The sequence below is a fragment of the Pseudorca crassidens genome, chromosome 3 (assembly GCF_039906515.1).
Source record: "Pseudorca crassidens isolate mPseCra1 chromosome 3, mPseCra1.hap1, whole genome shotgun sequence".
NCBI classification, from domain to species: Eukaryota; Metazoa; Chordata; class Mammalia; order Artiodactyla; family Delphinidae; genus Pseudorca; species Pseudorca crassidens.
In genome coordinates this window covers 142,068,760-142,090,089 of record NC_090298.1, presented here as the reverse complement: position 1 = coordinate 142,090,089, position 21,330 = coordinate 142,068,760, and the positions used below count along the sequence as shown (strand labels likewise).

The 21,330-nt window shown below is 36.2% G+C and overlaps 1 pseudogene; it reads left to right on the top strand.

The window, feature by feature from the left end:
* The window catches only part of LOC137222070 (UDP-N-acetylglucosamine--peptide N-acetylglucosaminyltransferase 110 kDa subunit pseudogene), a 42,365-nt pseudogene that overhangs the window by 704 nt on the left and 20,331 nt on the right, over positions 1-21,330 (top strand).

The following is a 21,330-nucleotide window of genomic DNA, read 5'->3' as shown; positions in this document are numbered from 1 at the left end:
AACATCTCTGCAGCTCCTGTGGCTGGAGTGCTCCTCACCTCTTCCGCTTTGTGGTGCGTGAGTTGAATCTATTTTTGCGCACATAAAGTGTTAAAATTTTAAATATGCCTCAGTTTGTCTTCTAAGATTGGCCGTAGAAGTTGGATTTGTGTCCAGTTTCTAGAGCAGTGGTCGTCCTCTGGTCAGGCCTTAGGCGTTACGTGTACAACGTTCCTCTTCTACCACCACCTTCTGGATGCCTCCACCCACTACCAGCTCCCGCGCATCAGATCCCCTAGATGTGGTCAGCAATGGCTTTTACATGCAGCGTGCTCACATTATAACATCGCAGACACTCCTCCGTCCTCCAGCCAGCGTGTGAAGTGAAACATTACCGTTCCTGTTGAAGAGTCTCTGGTGTGACCACTTTCCCAAACACAGCCACTCCCCAGCTGACCCTGGGTAACCACTCTTCTGAACTTGGTCTCCGTCAGTGGCATGGATGTCTTTCTATGTAGGCTACATGTTTAAGTATTCTTAAACTGCATATCGTATTCTATTTTGTTTTCTCTTGTTACTTGCTTTACTTAGTGTTATCTTTGCTAGGTTCATCCATGCTGACACGTAAAGTTCTGTCTAGTTCATGTACTTTCCTCGCTACGTAGGATTCCCATATAGGGAAATACAATAATTTATATGTGCATTTTCCTGTGGATGGACATTTAAATTGTTTCGAATTTTAAGTATGATTTCTTTTTAAAAAAATTTTTATATACTTTTTAAAGGTTACTCTACATTTACAGTTATTACAAAATATTGGCTATATTCCCTGTGTTGTACAATACATCCTTGAGCCTGTCGTACACCCAGTAGTTTACATCTCTCACTTCCCCACCGCTGTATTGCCCCCTCCTCCCCCTCCGCACTGGTAACCATTAGTTTGTTCTCTATATCGGCGACTCTCCTTCTTTTTTGTTATATTCGGTCGAATGTTGTATGTTTTAGATTCCATATATAGGTGATATTCTGCAGTGTTTCAGAGTTCAAAAGACTCTCACAACAGAAGCCAAAAGGTAAGAGCCATTTTACATTGATAAAAAGCATTTTAACTATGTAGAAGCAGAAAATGAAAAGAATGAACTTTGCATTAAATTTAATTAAAGCTTAGGGAGATCTTTGTGGTATATTAGTGAAATTATTTGTGGAAATTTAGCCATGTACATTGTGTTGGAGAGGCACCAAGAGTTCAAGAATTCTCACAATTTGAGTACACAATTGCCTTACTTGTAGGCATGGTGGCAGCCATTTACATAACAATGATTTGGAGGATGTTGTGTTAGTCAGCTCTTGCTGTGATAATGCTTTGGAACAAATCGACCCAAAACTCAGTTCCATAAACAAGAATTGATTTTTCTTGCACCTATTGGCTAGCTGCAGTGGCTCTCTTTTAGACCTCTAGATGGCTGGTTTTGCTCCGTGTTTTGGGTCAGTTTGAGGTCTGTAACACACATCTTCCTCTGGAGCCCAACTGTGAGGCCGCAGCTCCCAGGCCCTGTCTTCTCACAAAGTTCACTGAAACATAAGAGGTGAGCCCAAGCGCACAAGCCCATTTAAGGCCTCTGCTGCTCGTTGAAGGCCATCATGTCTGCTCACACTTCATTGGCCAAAACATGTCACAGATCTAAGCTGTATTTAGAATATGTGTATTTGTTTAAAGTTGGGTGCCCTCACAGAAGAATATTGCATTTTGGACAGTGTTACCTTAGCATTTTCATTGGCATTTGCAAACGTGATAAACGCCGTGTGCACTTTTTCACCTTTGAGAACTTTCTGAAATTGTGGGACCATTTCTATTGGAAAAGAGGAAGGTACACTTTAGAACTCAACTCTAGTTATGGCATTGTTGGGAGAAGAATTAATGAGATAAGGTCAATACAAGTGAAAGATTTGGGATCACATATTCATCATTAACATTAGCATTCTACAGAACATTCCTGGAGAATTGTGATGCTTGCTTTATGTGATTTCTATCATAAATCATTACAATTTGACCAAGACACTTCAGTGAAGCATACATCATACAGCACATCACATTTTAGTTTTTCCTACCACTCCACAACTTATCATCAATACTTCACCATAACTCAGAAACAGAAACAGAAACTGAGTAAGTTCATTGTTAGCAGACGGGCTTCAGAAGTAATACTAGTGGAAGTTCTTCAAATGATAGCAGACAGTAACTCAAGCCATAAAAACAAAACAAAGAATGCTGACTAGAGCGGTTGTGTAGGGAATTATAAAAGATACTGTAATTTCAAATTTCTTCTCCTTTTTTCTCTTAACTAATTTAAAAAGTAAGTGCCTAAACAATATGACTATATTTGGATTGTTCTCTATATAACATAAAGAAATATCATATATTTGATGATATGGCACAACGAAGGCAGTGAGAACAAAGCTGTGTTAGAATAAAAATGACAGTAGATCATAAGCTGATTCCGCAGGAAGAAAGGAAGAGAACCAGAAATGGTAAATAGATTAACCCGACAAACTAAAAAATATTTATTTGCTCAACTTTCTTCTCTAAGCTCCTTGAAAAAATAAGCTTGTGAGAAGTAATAATTATAATAATATGTTGTTAAGTATGTAACATATATAAATGTAATAAAAACAAAAAAGAGGGGAAGGCATACAGCTCTATAAAAGTACAGTTTCTGTTTCTATCTGGAATGAACCTAGTAAAAATTTGAAGAGATTCTGAGATGTATTACATAAGCACTAGTGCAGCCATTAGTCAAACAATGTGGTTAAAAATCATTAAAGGAATTGCATGTTACAGTAGAAAATATCTACTTACTATAAAAGGAAACTGGAGGAACAACAACAATAACAAAAAAACAAAATCATGAGACATGTAGAAAACCAAAGGTAAAATGATAGACATAAATAAATCCTACCATATCAATAATAAAAACTAAATGTAAATGAATTAAACAATACAATCAAAAGGCAGATATTGTCGAACTGGGTATTCAAACATGTTTTCTATAGGAGACACTCCTTGGATTCAAAAGTCTAATGTGTACAAAGTAAAAGGATGAAAAGCTATACATCATGCAAATAGCGACCGTAAGCATTGCTGAAGTGGCTATACTAATACCAGAAAAAATAGACTTTAAAACAAACAAAAAAGTTACTAGATATGAAAAGAGACATTTTATGATAAAGAGAGGGAAGATACAAAAATTTTTAACATATTTGCCCTGAATAAGGTAAAACCAAAATCCATGAAGAAGAAAATACCAAAATCCATGAAGAACTGAAGGAAGAAATAGGTAATTACACAACATTAGGTAGAGGCTTCAGTACTCCACAGTCAATAATGGATAGAACAGTTAGGCAGAAGATCAACAACGATATAGAAGACTTGGACAAGACTATGAATTAACAAGACCTAATAAATGTTTACAGAACACTCAACCAAACAGTAAAATACTCATTCTGCTCAACTACATGTGAAACGTTTTCCAGCATAGATGACATGCTAGGCTGTAAAAGAAGAGATTGAAACCCATATACATTGCTGGTGGGAATGTAAAATGGTGCGGCCATTTTACAAAACAGCTTGAGAGTTCCTGCAAGTGTTAAACATAGAGTTACCCTATGACCCAGCAGTTCCACTACTAAATATATACCTAAGAGAAATAAAAACTTATGTCTGCACAAAAGCTTGTACGTGAATGTTCATAGAAGCATATTTCTAAAAACAAAAGGTGGAAATAATTCAAATGACAACCGGATAAATGAATAACCAAAATGTGGAATATCCATACAATAGAATAGCATTCAGCTATAGAAAGGAATGATCTACTGATCCATGTTACAACATGGATGAACCATGAAAGCATTATGTAAAGTAAAAGCAGCCACTCACAAAAGATCACATATTGTATGGTCCCATTTATATGAAATGCCCAGAATAGCAAATCTGTAGAGACAGGAAGTAGATGAGTGGTTGCCTAGGGCTGAGAGGGCTGAGGAGATTGAAAAAAGCTTGTTAATGTGTAATGGGTTTTTTGTGGGGGGACAGAAATCTACAATTGGATTGTTGTGCTTGCTTACAAGTCTTTTAGTGGTTACACTGAGAACCACTGAATTGTATACATTAAAGTGTTGAAATTATGGTATGTAAATTCCATCCCAATAAAGCTGTTAAACTTATGATAATTTTATATTTATAAATTTGAAAATTCATTGAAAATGACAAATTCTTTAAAAATGCAAGCTAACAAGACTAACCCAAGAAAGAAAAAATATCTAAAAAACCTATATCTACTGCAAAAGTTGTTTGTATAATTAAGTACCTTTACAGAAAATGATTTCCAGGGATAAATGGCTTTCCAAGTAAATTCTTCCAAATATTTAGGGAAGAAATATTGGTAATCTTACATAAAAATCTTCCAGGAGACAGAAAAGTATATATTGCTCAAAATATTTATAAGGCCAACATAAGCTTCAGATCAAAACTAAAAAGAATATTACAAGAATAGAATCACAGGCCAGTTTCTCTTTTGAACATGCATGCAAAATGTGTAAACGGAAGCACAAACCGTATCTATGGTATGTAAAACAATCATATATCACAATCAAAGTAGCTTTATTCTAGTAATGCAAGGTTGGTTTAATGTTCAAACATGAAACTGATCCCAGGAATGAATTAGAGTGGGAAAAAAGTCATTTAAAACAGAAGTCTTGGGACTTCCCTGGTGGTCCAGTGGTTAGAACTTGGCGCTTTCACTGCTGGGGCCCTGGGGTCCAATTCCCGGTCAGGGAACTAAGATCCTGCAAGCCATGAGGCAGGGCCCCCCCCCCAAAAAAAAGGAAAAAAAGAAGACAACCAGGAGAAGCGCAAGATCGAATAAACATAACAGACAACACCTTATGAAAAGTAGGTGAAGATTATGGAATATTCTAAAATTTTAAAACAAAAAGAAACATTTAAAGATTCAAGAGGATGTGGCAAATATTGTACATAGGCAAAAAATAAAATAAAATAAAATACATGGATGATGGGAGCCCAAAAATCCAGATGCCCATGTCCTGTCTCTGAAGATTCTCATTCAATGGGTTATGGATTTCCTCTATGTTTAAAAACCTACAGGTGTTATAAAGCAGAAACTAACACACCATTGTAAAGCAATTATACTCCAATAAAGGTGTTAAAACACAACCAAACAAACCTACAGGTGATTCTGATATGATTCACAGACAATGTAAAGCTTCTGCTTTACAGGAAATAATACCAGATTATTTTGTTATTTTATAGTTATAGTAACAGGTTGTACTATTGACCGGTAAGTCTGATGTCAAAATGCACTCCCCACTAGGGATATAAAAGGAACTAATAATCTCTACGGCTACTTGGTGGCAGCATGCATGTATTGCAAGGGCAATTATTGTAGGAATCCAAATGAGTGGAACATTTTAGAATTGGAAGACTACATACAGATCATCTAGTCAAGCTTCCAACTATTATAGTTGTGAAAACTAAGGCCCATATAAAAGAAATGATTTATCTCCAAAGAGCGTTAGTGAAAGAGTATGAAATTAAAAATATCTCTGAACTTTTAATTTAGTGCTGTTTTTATTAATCTCAAGTATTAGCTTAAACTTCAGTGTGACAGATTTGGGATTGAATTCTTGCTCAGCTTTACTAATTATGTGTCTTTTAGTAAGTTACTAAAACCCTTTTTTTTTAAAAAATAGATTTATTTATTTATTTTTGGCTGCATTGGCTCTTCCTTGCTATGCGCAGGCTTTCTCTAGTTGTAGTGAGCGGGTGCTACTCTTTGTTACGGTGCGTGGGCTTCTCATTGTGGTGGCTTCTCTTTGTTGCTGAGCGCGGGGTCTAGGTGTGTGGTCTTCAGTAGTTGTGGTTCACGGGCTCTAGAGTGCAGGCTCAGTAGTTGTGGCGCATGATCTTAGTTGCTCCGTGGCATGTGGGAGCTTCCCGGACCAGGGCTCAAACCCGCGTCCCCTGCACTGGCAGGCAGATTCTTAACCCCTGCGCCACCAGGGAAGCCCTACTAAAACACTTTTAACTTCGCTTTTCACATATGTAAAATGGAGAGCCTTGACTGATGTAGAATATGAGATAACCTAGCACTGTTCTTAACACATACACGTAGTTAACATTTTTTGGCTCTCATCCCTCTTAAACAACCTCTATCCTCTTGACAATGAAAATGTGTTTCAGCTAGCAAAGCACCCTAGAGCTGAACACATTCTGGCAAGAGATATAGGATTCTTTTTCTTACTGGTGGTTCTTTATACCTGATATTTGAACTGCACTGAAACATGAACATCTCTTGTTTATACTATATTAATGGATTTGATAGATGAATTTTAAAAAGTAATATGCAGGAAAAAAAGTAATATGCAGGAATTGAGCTGCCTTACTCTCAAGAAATATAATTCGATAGTGGTGGCTAAAACGATAAACGGTGTTTGCACAGGGAGTCCATATTGGATGTGAACTACCTGTACTCCCATTCGTCTATTAAGAATAAATAGAATCCTTTCAAAATCTGTTTTAAAGCGCAGTTATTTCCTTCTGACTCATTTAAGTTACCTGCAAGAAAAAGACAATCTCCTGAATCCTTGCTTAAAAGGCTTTTAATATAAAGCAGATAATTTTTTGCAACATTTCCCAAACTTTTCATTATCAAATTGGCTGAGGCTTCTCAACGATTATCATTTCACAACAATATCTCCATTTTCACCTTTTTTAAAAGAATTGGCCTCGTAGATGTGCCCTTAAAACAGAGCTTCACTCTCAACTTATTTTAAGTTTTGTATTCAAACAGTATGAAGAAAACAGGATCAGGGAATTCAGCCATAAAAGTGAATGGATTACTGATACATGCTACATCATGGATGCAACTAAGTGAAAGAAGTCAGGCACGAAAGGCTCTATATTGTATGGTTCCATTTATATGAAATGTCCAGCAGTGGCAAATCCATACACACGGAAAATATTATACATTAGTGGTTTCCAGGGGTTTGGAAGAGAGGGAAATAGGGAATGACTCCTCAAAATGGGTGTATGTTTCCTCTTGGGGTGATGAAAATGTTTTGTAGTTGGACAGTGGTGATAGTTGCACAACATTGTGACAGTAGTAAATTCCACTGGATGGTACAGTGAATTGTAAAATGATCAAAATGGTGGATTTTGTGTTATGTTCATTTTACTACAATAAAAAGGAGAAAGAATTAGGGAAAGACTTAGAGTATGGGAAACTAAGGTGAACTGGTCAAGAAAAAGACAGCCCTACTGTTCAGTGTTCTCTCAGCTCTCCCAGTGCATTGATCCTCAGCAAAAAGTAGCCTGAACTTGTCGATGATAGTCATTCAGCACAGTTCAGGGAAAAGTAAATAAAATAAAACCCAACTCTTCTTCTTTAGCACATCTGTGAAAGGTTAACTTGCTGCTCAGCCACGTGGACATTCATGAAGATGTTTCACTTTAGGTGTCCTCTACTTCAGTACTTTACTCACAGCTCATTCACAAATGTAGGCAACAGCATTCCTTAATTCGATGGAATCTGCAGTGCTGGTTGTGATCAGTCTCATGAAAAGAAAAGGAAGGAGGAAAAAGCCTCCACATTGACTTGGTGGCCTTGACGAAATGGATGCAGAAGACAGCTTGAGTGTCAAACTGGAAACTGTTATTTTCCTTTTCCTTTTCTTTTAATCTTTCCTATCAGGTCTCCTGCCCACTTCCCACCCCCTTCTTTCAAACAGGAAAGACACTAATTAGCTGCTTTTTTGTGTTTTTGGTAAAACAACTATTGTTTTGCGTTTCTTGTTGTTCGGTGAACATTATTGTTTTTACTGCCAAATGAGCTTCAGTGGTTGATGTAGGGGGTCTCTTGGGAACTTAACTTTTTCCAGTTTAAGTGGAAAAGCTTTTTTGTTTGAATTGGCTTTTACTGGGTGCTTCAAGGTTTGCTCTTGGCTCTTTGAAGGGAGACTGAATAGCACTGTGTTTCCTTTGAGGTTCTGTTCCAATGAAGAAAGGATCCTATGTCCTGGGCACTTTTTGTTGATTTTGCTGTGTGTCCTCTCTAATAGCCAGAGGCAGGTTCCAGGAAAATGACATATAAATGAATATAAGTAATCTAATATTTTTACAATTTGCTTTGGCCATACTCCTGGTCTTATCCTACTTGTAGTAGATGGCTTTAAAGAGCATTAGCTATGTATATATTAAAAATAATATAAATATACCAATATTAAATATTATATTGACGTATAAATGTAATATACTATTATTTATATTAATGTATAACAATTATATATTATATTTATATATATTTTTGCCTAGCATATATTATATACAACATACATGAGTAATGAAATGTATTTATATGGTTAATATGTTCGTAATATTAATATGATATATCCTGTAATATTGATTATAAAACAGCTATATCATAATATATAAATATATAATTATTATTATCTGATATAATACACTATAGTTAATATATTCTATAGAATACAATGTATAATGTATTAGTATAAGATAATTGTATTATATAATATAAATATAATACATATATAAAACTATATATCTTTTAGTTATACATTACAGGTACGAGTATGTATAGCTATTTATAATTTTATTTACATAGGAATCTGGTCATCATAACAATTGATGTAAAAATATGCAATATTTTCAATCCAATGGGCCTTAACCTCACTACCTACACACGACTACTTTTAAAATCTTGAACCCTGTCTAACTCATGCTTCCATATCTCTCAACCTGCTTTTCTACACATGCACGTAGACACACATTTCTACACGATATATATGTATACTACCAGTTTTCAGTTCAATGTATATAAAATATATAATGATATTCCTGTATATGTATACAAATTTAAATCAAAGATATGTGTATAGGTATGTATTTCATGTTTATATAAATATATCATACAAATAATGTATGTGTATATAAATACATGACTGTATACATACATACACAGAAATACACTTATTTAAACAAAAGGGACCTAAATAAACATAGTTCTCTAAGAATAAAAATGTGTGTCTCACTGTTTCAGTAACAGTTTATAGTTTTCTACTGTATGTGCTTCTACAATTGTTATGAACAATTCCCATTTTTGTTGAATGTTTTAATTTTTTGCCTTTTTTTTTTTTATGGTATGCGGGCCTCTCACTGTTGTGGCCTCTCCCATTGCGGAGCACAGGCTCAGCGGCCATGGCTCACGGGCCCAGCCGCTCCGCAGCATGTGGGATCTTCCCGGACCGGGGCACAAACCCGTGTCCCCTGCATCGGCAGGTGGACTCTCAACCACTGCACCACCAGGTAAGCCCAATTTTTTGCCATTATTAATGAAGTTCTGAAGAATACGGTGGGCAAGATTACTTGAAAAAATCTCCTAAAAGCAAAGGGTTAGGTATGCTAGGTTAAATGTACACAACTTATTTTTAAGTGAGTGGTTGATTTTGGAAGTGTGCAGTCGAAATTTCCAGGACCCATGAAGGAAGGGTGGTCCATGTGTGAGAGTTATAGCTCTATTAAGAGTGGATTGAAGATCTTGATAGCTTAGAACAGAAGCTGGAAATCCTGTTTTTATGGAGCCAAATGGCAAATATTTTAGGCTTTGTAGACCAAAGAGGCAAAATTGAGGATATTATTTAGGTACTTAGGTAACCATTAAAATGCTACCAGTTAAAATGTGAAAATTATTCATAGCTCATAGGCCATAAAAAATAGGCAGCTGTCTGGATTTGGAATACAGGCCGTAGTTGAATGACACACCTGGTATAGAGACTTGTTTTTAAATGGCCATGACCACATGGGAGGCAGGAGGTAAGACTCCATCCCTACTAGATGGGAAGTTAGAACTAAACCTATCTATCCCTGGCTTCACCTTTAATGAAAGGGTGTGCCAGGAGAAAAAAATATCTGCTGGCAAAGGGAGACTAAGAGCAAATTCTCTTGGCCTCTGCTCTGGGTAGGAAACAGGTAGGAAATCTTGAGAATTCTGAACCGCAGATCTGTGTTCACAGTGTTTGGGTTGCAAATTTATTTGCGGTCTTGCAAAGAGAAGCTAAGAAATGAACTTAAAATGCTCCCCAATCGGTGGTATTCCAAACACCAAACTAAACCCTTTCTGGAGAGGTAGACCTTCAACACAGGCCTATAGCGTTCCCACAGATAAAGTTTAGCTAAAGGTGAGCTCATGATCTAAATTTACACAATAATGAAGAAATCAGCTACAAGTGGATAGAATCAGCAAAAACAATCAATACCAGAATTAGATTCCCAAGGCCAATCATCAGATGTTGGAATAATCAGGTGCCAGGCAGAAAATATACATAAAACTAGAACTGAAACAAGGAGCAAGGATGTTTTAAAAGACTGGGTAGGATCTTTCAAACATTTTTAAAGTACATGTCATTGATAAAGCTAAAAACTCGAAGGTCGTGTAATACAGCAGATTAATCGTGGAGAAGAGTGAAATTATGCTGTTTTTTAAAATATGGCAGATCAGATTTCCTGCCTAATTACATAAGTTGATTTATCTTAAAAAATACACAGTATTTTAAAGACTTATTGGCTGTAAAATAAGTTAAGGGTATTTCAAAGGGCTTCTCTGCAAAGAAAAGTGAGAAGTAGCAAAACACAGAAAGTCGAGGGGAAAAAATGTCAATATATACATTGCTATAGGGTGAACTAAACCTTAGGCCAGCAACTATGAGGAGGAGCTGACCCTTAGATAAGTACAACTAAGCTGGAATCTTCAAAAAGTTCAACTATTTATAACTAAAAAGATTTATTAAACTTAATAACCAAGTGTTTTAATTGACATCAGAAGAGTAAAACAATAAACCCTGAGAACATAGAAAAAATAGACAATAAAGATATGAGCAGAACTTAATAAAACAGAAAAAAGTATAAAATTGAGGTGATTTAGTAAGTCAAAAGAATATTCTTTGAAGAGATTTAGAAAAACACAATTTGATTAAGCAAAACAAAAACGTAAGTAAATACTATACAGAAAGAATCAGGACAATGTTATAGCATAGAGTACAAACAGAGAATATATGAAATGCCAGTAAATTTGAACATTTCTGTAAAGTGGACAATTTCCTAGCTCCTAAAGTTTACCAAAACTGACACAAGAGGAAATTTGTAGCTGGAGTTCTTGCACCAGTAAAGGAATTAAGTCAATAGTTTACAATCGTTCACCAAGAAAATACCAGACCCGGCCAGATCATTTGGGAGGTGAATTCTATCCAACTTCTATTAAACAGATAACGTCAATATTAACAAAGAAAAACTTCTAGAGAGTAGCAAAGGAAGAATGCTCCTTTATTCATCTTATGAAGTCTATATAATCCTAATACTGAAAATAGATTAAAACTGTAAGGAAAAAGAAAATTACAGGTCAAATTTACTTGTAAATATAAAAGCAAAAATTTTAAACTATGCTATTAGCTACCCAAGTTCACTAGAGTAAGAAAAAGCATGAGCAAGTTAGGTCATCCAATGAATGAAAAGGTAGTTTAATGTCAAGAATATATATCAATAGATTGAAATCACCACATTTTATTTCTTTCATGTGTCTCTTTAAAAAATTGGTAAGTACTTATATTGATCTCTCTTGTACTAGGCACTGTGCTAAGTCACTTACATATTTACTCCTTTAAACCTTCTATCATCCCTGGGGGAAAGTTCTATTTTGCTTCCATTTCTTAGCTAAGACTCTAACCCCCAGGAAAGTAAAGCAACATTTGTAAGTTTTTGTGGATGATCAGTGACGGGACCAGTACAGGAACATCCAAAGTCTGTGCTTGGAAGCAGTGCCCCATGTTGACACTCACATTACAGATGAAAGGAAAGGAACCATGCACTTACCATATAGATTAAATCTCACATTACAGGTTAAAGGAAAGGAACCATGCACTTACATTATAGATTAATACCCACATAACAGGTTAAAGGAAAAAGAAACATGTGCTTCTCTCAAAAGTTGTAAAGAAGCATATCCATTTCTAAATATATTTCCCAATTTCTTTTGCTTGTTTTCTGACCTTTGTAGTGCATTTTGCCATGAGGAAACTTTTAATTCTTATATAATTAAATGTATCCTTTTTTTTTGGATCTTAGAAAGGTATTCCTCATGAATAATTTATTTCAAGTCTCCCAGGTTTCTGATACTTTTACATTTTCATTATTTTTTAACTCTTAACTAGTTGCTCTATCTAGAATTTAGTAATGATAGCCATATTTTCCCACTTTTGTTGAATAGTTTTTGCTACTGATCCAAAACATGAATTTTATTTTAATCTCAATTCCCTTATGCTCTCGCATCTAATTTTAAGATGCTTCCTATTCCGTTGTTTTGTCTATCTAAAATGAAATGCTACCTTAAAAATAATGTAATTATAATATAATATAATTAGTAAACATAATACAATATATAATAAATAACATAATATAAAATAACAAAATATAATTTACCATATAACAAGGTCAAAGGAGAGCAAAAGTATACAATCACTTGAAATATCCTCCAAAAGATATTTTATAAAATTCAATATTCATTTGTAATTTAAAAGAAAGGGTAAAATAGGGATTGATGAATGCTTCCAAAATAAGAAGAAATTATATGTCTAAAAGAGAAAGAGGTAAGTGATAGACTTTAGTAACACTGGCAATAAATGCAGGACCAGATGAGGATGCCTGATGTAATGTTAAAGAAAAAGTATTATGTAACATTGTTTTTGCAGCACTGATGAATTCAGTGAAAAGAGAATCTCATAGAAAAGAGTATCTCGTTCTTCTTAATGTACGTACACTCGTCCATTGCATGAACATAACAGCTTATTTAACCAATATGTTACTGATCTGCATCGGAATTTCTAGGTTTTCATGGAATTTTATTATGCACAGTTGTTTCAAACACTAGGACTTGCTCTTATGTTTATATCTTTTGAAAGAAACAATATCTCCACCGATGATTTATCTGTGCTGGCTGCTAGCTGACTTTGGGTACTTCTCAGTTCTTCCCTTTACCTTCCTAGTCAATATGAAAAGGGAAGGCAAGAAGGTCTCCCGTTTAGAGACTGTAAAGATAGATCTTGGTGATAAAGTCTTGGTGGTAAAGGCTAAAAGTGTTAACCCAGAACAAATGTTTTTCCAGCTGTAACTGTGTGTGATTCCCTTGGCTTGATTCCGTAGAGGATGTAAGACAAGACTGTAGAATCTCAAAGTGCTTCCGGTAGGATGAGCTAAGTCAAGTATGGTGGCATATCCAATTCAAGACAAAATATCACATCTCCTTTTCTGTCCTGGCAAAACTTGGTGGAGTGAATGTAGAAGTCACTGTATGCTTTAAATTAAAGGAACACAATAAATCTTGTATTGGAAGGTGATTATTCTGGTCTGTTTGTGGAGATGAATTGGAAATTGTCTAGAAGAAGGAAAATTAGGTTAACCAAAGTTAAACTCATAAATAATTGAGCATTAATTAAATATCTGTGGTCTGTGTTTCTCTTTGATCATAATTTCTCCCAATTTATAGACCTCTTTGATACCTGATTAATCCTTGTCAAAGATGCAGTTAACAATGACTATTACTGTGTATTAGGTTTTGCCTGGGCCCTGAAGAAACTATCCTAAGTTACCTGCTATGATTGTCACTTGATTTCCTCACAGAGAACAATCAGAACTCCTTAAGTGACTTGGAATGTGAAACTAGTTAGTCTCTTAGATACTGTTAGAGGACCCTACAGAGCCCATTGGTGAAAGTTTGGAAAACATTGGGCTTCTTAAAATTGATTCTTGTAGTGCTTCTGGAAAGATCACTGAACCAAAAGGATAACAGTGTTTCTGGTTCTGTTGTTAGTGTTCTCCATGGAAAGATTGCTGAAGCTTCTGCACTCAATTTCCTTCCCCATGTGTGAATGTCACTGAAAATATCCAACTCCATTCTATCCCCATATAACTTCAGAAACTAAGCAAAATGAAGACTCAAAATTCATTTCAAATAATGAAATGAATATATAACGTAGAATAGAACTGGGAAAATACCTGGTTTAAATTCTGGAAAGTACCAACTAGACAATTCTGGATAAGTTGCTTCATCTTGCTTAGTCTAATTTAATGCCCATCTCACAGGATGTTATGGTGATTAATTTAATATCTTTGTATAACGTACAGTGTTATGTAATTTCTTCTTGTTTTTCTTGAGTAAATTCATATCCTTAAGCAACTCACTGTAAACAATAGTTACTTGCTTAAATTACTCTTATCTTCTATTATCAGCTGAATTGTGTCCTGCTCACGTTAATATGTGGAAGTCTTAACCCCGAATACCTCGTAATATGACTGTATTTGGAGATAAGGCCCTAAATAGGTAATTGAGGTCAAATGGGTGGGCTCTAATCCAATATGACTGGCGTGCTTATAAAAAGAAAATATTAGGACACAGACATGCACAGAGGAAGACCATGTGAAGACAAAAGGAAAACATGGCATCTACAAACCAAGAAGAGATACTTGAGAAGAAATCAGTCCTGCCGACACCTTATGTCAGATTTCTAGCCTCTAGACCTGTGAGTGAGTAAATTTCTGTTGTTTAACCTCCTCAGTCTCTGGTACTTTGTCATGGCAGCTCTAGGAAACTAATACAACTTTTTATGGCCTCCTTGTCTCAAGTTGAAAGTTCAATATTTGGCATCATAGCTAGGAAACAAAAATATCTATATTCCTTGTTGTAGTCTTTCTTCCCCATTCTCATTGCTAGTAATTTCCATATTTGGGTCTGTTTTCTGTGCCTTGTAAACAGAGCGTTACGCTCATTTCTGGTCTTACTGCTAATATACAATAAATGTGCAGATACCGAATAGATTTTGGAGAAGTGCAACATATAGTTGGCACGTGTGTATGTGTGTGTATTCATATAATTTATGCTTTTTCTCTATTCTCTTCCTTTGTTGTGAGCTAAGATTCTCTGCTTTTGTGACTAGTACTCCTGAATACTAATCCCTGAATTTAATTCACCAAAAATTGCCAAAAATAATAATAATATGGGGAAAGAGAGAGTGATAGAGGGAGAAGAACAAACAATCAGGCAAGGGCAGTACTGTGAATTATTAGGGTCTTATTAATAAGCTTATGTTAGTCTAGAGGAAATGACCGTAAATATCATAAGTGAGCCCAGTTGGTCTTTACTGACTGCTAGACACATCCCTGAGTTCTGTTCTTAGTCTCCAACTGTGTGATTACTACTGTCTGGAAGTATTATTTGAACAACTAAAGGCACTTAATGGAAAAGGAATATGTCTTTAGAGAATCAACAGTAAGTTTTCTATCTGATTACAAAGGAATGTTGACTGTCTGGAAACCTCAGTCATATTTGTAAGCAGGAAAGCATTGGCTATTAAAAGTGGATGATGTAAAGAGATGAGCAGAATCTTTGGCGATAGGTATACCTGGATTTAATTCTCACTCCTACCGCTTGGCAGCTGGATAGCCTTAGGCAAATTTCATACCTCCCTGAAATTCACTTAATTCAGTGTGTAAAATGGCATAATAACTTATTATAGCATCCTTTTAGGAATTTTAAATCAGTTATTGAAATAAAAGTACACAATATATAGACAAGTATGGATTCCTCAATAGGTGTTTGACCTTTCATTTCTCCAGTATCCCACCCGCATCAAATAAAGAAAAATACTTTTTTTTTTTCTTTTTTTTGTGGTACGTGGGCCTCCCACTGCTGTGGCCTCTCCCGTTGCGGAGCACAGGCTCCGGACGCGCAGGCTCAGCGGCCATGGCTCACGGGCCCAGCCGCTCCGCGGCACGTGGGATCCTCCTGGACCAGGGCACGAACCCGTGCCCCCTGCATCGGCAGGCGGCCTCTCAACCACCGCGCCACCAGGGAAGCCCCAGAAAAATACTTTTTAAAATTTACGAATATTTCATTGTTCTAAAGTTAAAGCCATAAAAATAGAAATAATCAAATGGCCTACTGTCATACCATTAAAAGAAAAAAAAATAGGTGTTCATAAGGAGTTCCATATTAGAATACACGTTTTCCTTAGGCACCTGTTTATGTATGCTATTCTGCTCTTTACAATAAATAATAAAATTCAAAAGACTTAATTCCTCACTTTTAAGACTTTATTAGTTTAGAAATTACATATTGACCTATGCTAAATTTTATACCAACCCATGCTAATGAATTCAGTACAGAAAACAAAAAACACTGCACTCAAGCAAACTACATATATATATCTATATATCTATATCTACCTATCTATCTATCTATCTATCTATATATATATTACTTAAATGCATTTTTATCCTACCATGTCTCATAAAGCATTGTGGTAACTCAGCAAAATACAGACAATCGAATATAATGGCAAAAGCACTTAATATAAACAGGGCCAAGGAAACATAGACAGAAGATGAAGAAAAGATGAGGGAAATTTGAACAGGAGGAAGTGTAGTTAATCGAGTTGTATGTTTTGACCTTAAGGGTCTCTGTGTGGGGACTTCCCTGGTGGCACAGTGGTTGGGAATCCGCCTGCCAGTGCAGGGGACATGGGTTCGAGCCCTGGTCTGGGAAGATCCCACATGCCGCGGAGCAACTAAGCCCGTGCGCCACAACTACTGAGCCTGTGCTCTAGGGCCAATGAGCCACAACTACTGAAGCCCACGTGCCACAACTACTGAAACCCCAGCGCCTAGAGCCCGTGCTCTGCAACGAGAGAAGCCACAGCAATGAGGAGCCCACACACCACAATGTAGAGTAGCCCCTGCTTGCGCCAACTAGAGAAAGCCCATGTGCAGCAACAAAGACCCAACACAGCCAAAAATAAATAGTAAATAAATTTATTTTTTAAAAAAAGATTCTCTGTGGATAAAACAACATGTAAATAATTGGTTACAAAGCCACATTATTTGAAGGTGCCAGACTGCACATTAACAGTCTGACACAAAGGGACAGCACAGGAAAACTATTCAGAGATAAAGATTTTTAAATCTTTGCAGTTTGAAACCTTTTAGAGCAAGTATAATGAGCTCGACACACATTTCAACACTCAACATGTTAATCTCATGTTCAAAGTATGTCTCAAAGTCATTGGAAATAGTTGCTGTCTCTGTCTCTGATATGTAAAACAGATCTGTGATGTGTAAAACTCAGGAGGTATTGATATCCACTTTTTGGCATCTGAACAGGAAACAAAGTTGTTTTGCAGTGATAATAAAGAATGAAGTAAATGCACCAGTCAAATAAAAGACAAAGTACTGAGGGAATGTATTAACAAAACGAATCCAACTAAATTCTGGTGACCTGGGGCCTACGACTGTACACACTCCATGGAAATACCCCAGCCTAAATACTGGCATAGGAGGAAGGGTACTGCTAAGGCCATCACAGTATAATCCTTTTAAATATCCCTTTCAAGGTTGTCTCCACTCAACACTGAGTATAGGAAATCTTCCCATCAGGCAGAAACACTGGCTGCGCAATGATTGATCAAGAAATTAACACACTAATGAATAAATGATGCTAATTTATTTCTATCCCTGACAACGGGAAACAGCACACACTCTGTGTCAATGGTATGTCCTCTTTCCCACTTTTCTAAATGGTCAAGTATGTTTTCCCTTCATTGCTTTATATCATGTGTGGCAGGCATGATGGGAAATGGCTACCAATGGTTCTGTTATTGATTTCTACCTTCCTTTCACTGTGGCTAAAGAAGATACTTTGTATGATTTCAATTTCTTAAAAATGTATTGGTACTTGTATTGTGGCGTAACATATGGTCTTTCCTGGAGAATGTTCCATGTGTACTTGAGAAAAATGTGTATTCTGCTGTTGTTGAGTGGAGTGATCTATATATGGCTGTTAGGTTTAGTTGGTTAAATGTGTTATTCAGTCCCCCTACCTCTGTACTGATCCTCTGTCTAGATGTGTTATCCATTATTGAAAGCAAGGTATTGATCTCCAACCATTATTTTAGAACTATCTATTTCTTCCTTCAATTCTGTCAATGACTACTTCACATATTTGGGGGTTGTTTGGTACATATATGTTTATAGTTGTTATATCTTCTTGATAGATTGAACTTGTTATCAACATATAGTGGCCTCCTTTTCCTCTTGTGATAGTTTTTGATTTAAAGTTTATTTTGTGTGATATTAACGTAGCCATCCCAGATCTATCTTCCTTCCTTGCTTCCTTCCTTGCTTCCTTCCTTCCTTTCTTTTTCTCTCTCTCTCTTTCTTTCTTTTTGTTACTATTTGCATGGGATATTTTATTCTGTGCTTTAACTTTCAACCAACTTGTGTCTCTTGAAATCAAGTGAGTTTTGTGCGGACAGCATAAACTTGGATTATGGTTGTTTTTAAAGTCCATTCCGCCAATATTTATCTTTTTATTGGAGAGCTTAATCCACTTACTTTTTCAAAAATTACTTATGAGGAAGAACTTAATTCTGTCTGTTTCCTGCTTGTTTTCTATATGTCTTATGCATTTTTTGCCCCTCATTTACTCCATTACTGACTTCTTCTGTGCTTAGCCGATTTTGTTGTAGTGAACTCTTGATTCCTTTTTCATTTCTTTTTGCATATAGTCTATTGATATTTTCTTTGTGGTTATCAAGAAGATTACATTTACCCTTCTAAGGTTCAACCAATATCATTTGAATTGAAACCAACTTCAATAGCACACAGAAACTCTGTTCCTCTACAGTTCCATTCCTCCTCTTTACATTATTGTTGTCAAAAATTACACCTTTATACTTTGTGAGCTCAATAACATGAATTTATTATTATTTTATGCATTTGTTTTTTCAATCATGTAAGAAATACAAAGTAGAGTTACAAGCCAGTAGCACAATACTGGCTTTAGTATCTGCCCATGTATTTATCTTTACTGGAGATTTCTATTTCTTTATACAGCTTCGAGTTGCTGGCTAGTGTCCTTTCATTTCAACCAGAAGGTTCAATTTAGCATTTGTCATAGGGCAGTGTTAGGAAGTTGTAAAACAAACGCCCTCAGCCTTTGTTCATCTGGGAATGTGTTAATTTCTCCCTAAGTTTTGAAACCAGTTTGGCCAAATATAGAATTCTTGGTGGACAATTTTTTTCTTTCAGCACTTTAAATATGTCTGGCCTCTTGCCTCCATGGTTTCAGGTAGGAAATTAGCTATGAATCTTTTTGAGGATCCCTGCTTTGTAACAAATTTGTTTTTTCTTTCTCCTTTGGGAGAAAAGATTCTTTCTCTGTCTTTTGGCATCTGAGAGTTTGATTATACTGTTTCTTGTTGTGGGGTTCCTTGAGTTTCTCTTAGTCCTGAAATCAGGCAAAGATTTACAGCAACCAAACACATACTGAACCAGGGAAGAGGCAATTGGAAAATGGCAGGAAAGTTTTGTGGCATTTTTACTTGCCCTTGCCCCATCCACTGTTAGTGTAGTGATGGTCTTAAAGTGGTGGAGTCTTGATGCAGTGATAGTCTTAAAGTAGCAGCAGATCATTCCTAGTATGGGACCCTCAATCCTGCTTCAGGAGGGAGCAGAAGAGACCGTACTCTCAGATTATTATGTGTATCTGTTCTAACCTGTCTGGGAGCTACCTGAAGGACTGACACAAGATGCTTAACTGTGTCTTAGCTAACTTGGAACACAGTCTGGAAAAGCAGCGGTCATTGCTCAAGAAAAGTGCAAGGTGAACTAACAAAGCACAGATGGCTGGGGCAGAAGACTGTGCATTGAAATACAATAGACCACATAAGATGCAGGAGCAAACGTTGGGGGAGATTCTTTGGGAACTTAGAACATACAAAAAGTACACATGTGTCCAGAGAAATTAAGAAAGCCACATGCATACTCAAGATCAGATGCATGTTCTGAAAACGCCAGGGGAGTCTCTAAGCTTTTACCATGGGCTGAGCCCTGACCTCAGTGCAGGTCAGCTAAATGTTGAAGGAGTGATCCAGCAATCTGCACAATGGGGAGAGGTGTGTGGTTTTGAGTGTGCATGTGGATGTGCTTGTGTATATTTGTTTTTGTTTGTCTTAGGTGCAGGAATTCAAGGACATCTCTGTCAAAACATTAGCTAAACATGAACTAAAGGAACAAGACTTCAATGCCTACATACAATAAGGAGTACGGTTATTACTAAAATAGTTTGGAAAGGTCCCTAAACAAACAGACTACTACAGCCTTCAACAATCAAAAGCCCAGAAAACCCTGGGAAAGTGAGAGAATCTGATTTCCATAGACACCACATTATAATATGTGAAAGCCAAATGTTCAACCAAAAAAATCACAAGGTATACAAAGACATGGAAAAGTATGGTCCATTTAGGAAAACAAATTGATGAAACCATCCCTAAGGAAGCCCTGACTTTTCTCCATTGCATATTCTTGCCTCCTTTGTCATAGATTCATTGACCATAAGTGCATGGGTTTCTTTCTGGGCTCTCTATTCTGTTCCAGTGATCGATGTTTTTGTGCCAGTACCATACTGTTTTGATTTCTGTAGGTTTGTAGCACAGTCTGAAGCCAGGGAGCATGATTCCTCCAGTTGTGTTCTTCTTTCTCAAGACTGTTTTAGCTATTCAGGATCTTTTGTGTTTCCATACAAACTTTAAAATTATTTGTTCTAGATCTGTGGAAAATGCCCTTGATATGTTGATACAGACTGCACTGAATCCGTAGATTTCCTTGGGTATGATGGTCATTTTAACAATATTAATTCTTCCAATCCGTGACCATGGTATACCTTTCCAGCTGTTTGTGTCATCTTTCATTTCTTTTATGAGTGTCATATAGTTTCCTGGGTACAGGTCTTTTACCTCCTTAGGCAGGTTTATTCTTATGTATTTTATTCTTTTTTATGCGATTGTAAATGGGATTGTTTCCTTAATTTCTCTTTCTGATAGTTCACTGTGAGTGTATAGAAATACAAAATTTATATATAGAAATCTATTGTATCCTGCAAATTTACCAAGTTCATGTTTGAGCTCGAATAGGTTTTCGATGGTGTCTTTCATATTTTCTATGTATCATGCCATCTGCAAACAGTGACAGTTTTACTTTTTCCTTTCCATTTTGGAGTCCTTTTATTTATTTATTTTTTCTTGTCTGATTGCTGTGGCTAGGACTTCCAAAACTCTGTTCAATAAAAGTGGTGAGAGTGGGCATCCTTGTCTTGTTCCTGATCTTAGGGGAAATGCTTTCAGCTTTTCACCATTGAGTATGTTAGCTATGGGCTTGTCATA